This window comes from Wasmannia auropunctata, unplaced genomic scaffold, assembly GCF_000956235.1.
Source record: "Wasmannia auropunctata unplaced genomic scaffold, wasmannia.A_1.0 LD313125.1, whole genome shotgun sequence".
Taxonomy (NCBI): Eukaryota; Metazoa; Arthropoda; class Insecta; order Hymenoptera; family Formicidae; genus Wasmannia; species Wasmannia auropunctata.
The window spans coordinates 40,137-41,897 of NW_012049765.1; the positions used below are offsets into that span (position 1 = coordinate 40,137).

Here is a 1,761-nt window from a genome sequence, read left to right on the forward strand (position 1 = left end):
AATTTATGCTATCATATCTTATCATTACTCTGTTATCTCAATTAGCTCAGTATCTGCTTTATTAATAGACAAATCGGAATAAGTTCAATGTTGACCCGTCTCGTTTATTTATTCTTCGAAAGCTCAAAATGAATCAGCAAATCTGTCGGTAATAAATAAATGGTGACAAGCGGATCGTTAAATGTCGTAATAATTGTCACGTGCAATGTTAAGTGAAATCATACCTAGACGTTGTGGAATCGTAATTTCATATGCAGTCGGTTTTACGAAACGGCGCAGTGAAGTGAGAATTTAAGTGAAGTAAACGACTCATCAAATCGAACACGAGTAAGTTATGAGTACTTGATCATTATACATAAACGTTGTAGGATCGTAATTTAAATTCATTTGTAGTTTGCTTTTCGAAACGGCGCAGTGAATTGAATATTTAAATGAGGTAAACTCATCAAATTGAACACAAGAAAGTTATAGGTAAATGTATCGATGATTATCGAGTTTTGTTCTCTTGTGTAACTGATATACATTTGGACTCTATTGATGAGAATTTTAAATTAAAAGCTGACATAAATTACGTTGATTCAGCATTTAAATAAAGTATCAAACTTCGTAAATTAGAAATGTTGTACGGTACGTTAGCGACATTTTGATGGCTCTGCGACTTGAGACCAGTTTTTGATGTCTCCAGCATTTTTCAATTACATACTGTTTTAATAAAAAAGTAAAAATTAGCGTAAATATTTGCCAGAAAGCATACAAAATAATGGCAAAATAGAATAATAAACGTTCAAGAAAAATAAAATATTTCGTTATGTGATGTGACATATCGTCGGCTATTAGTAACATTGAAAACACATACGAGACAATTTTAGTATTTAAAACAATAATAAAAGGTAATGTATCTAACAGAAAGTAACAATAGGAAACATACAATAATTTTAATTTGATGCGGATATGTAGAAGTAATGTTCACTTTTTAATAACACAATTATTTCATCGCAAGTATACAATCATATTTTACACTTCATCTAAGCATATGACTGCATATTTACTTCAACAACTTATTATGTACAAGTGAAGAGAAAATCAATCTTAATAGCACGTTTCATCTCGTTGTTTTTATTTTTGTAACGTCAAATATTCATTTTAACATGTCAGAGTAATACAATTTTGAGAGAGAAATATTCTAAATTTCGTTAATTCTGTTGCTGTCTCAGAATCGCACCGCGCCGCGTATACGCGACCTTTCGATGTCTCGACACGTGTTCGTGACTCGCCGATGCAGTTCGTCACCGAATGTCCGATCAGGTCTCTTGTCGCGGCACTCTAGTCTGAATCGCTGCCCGTATCGCGCTTCGACGCTCGTTCTCAAGCACAGAACGTAACGAGTCGGGTTCTCGCGTTTGTGTTCCTTAGCGTTCAGAACGCGCGGCACTCGTCTCGGAGAACTCGGTCTCCTAGGAGGAATCGTACTCGCAATTGTCTATCGAAAGTAGTCAGCACGCGTGCACACTCGGATCCTCCCGTTGAGGTCGAAACGATTGATCTCGTGCTTCCGAAGGATCGTCATATATATAGGGTGTGTTCCTTTTGGATGCTCATGCGCTGTAAGCGCTCACACTTTATAAGCGCTATTTCTGCCGTTCTTTTTGAAATTTAAGCGCTCATACGACTGTCAGCAAAGCCGTTCCCTTTGGCATTTGTGAGTGACTGTGAGCGTATCGAGATGGCAATTGAAAGTGATATGATTATGTTTTATATAAT

At 36.3% G+C, this 1,761-nt stretch overlaps 1 protein-coding gene across 4 annotated transcripts in view; it reads left to right on the forward strand.

Annotated features, from left to right (window-relative positions):
* The window catches only part of LOC105460949, a 9,255-nt gene that overhangs the window by 2,177 nt on the left and 5,317 nt on the right, over positions 1-1,761 (forward strand). The window contains exon 1 of one of the 4 annotated variants that reach the window (XM_011707445.1): positions 175-327. The exons of 1 other annotated variant lie outside the window; for it this stretch is intronic. The gene's annotated coding sequence lies outside the window, so the exon portion shown is untranslated. 2 more of the 4 variants (XM_011707448.1, XM_011707447.1) reach the window with 2 other exon arrangements.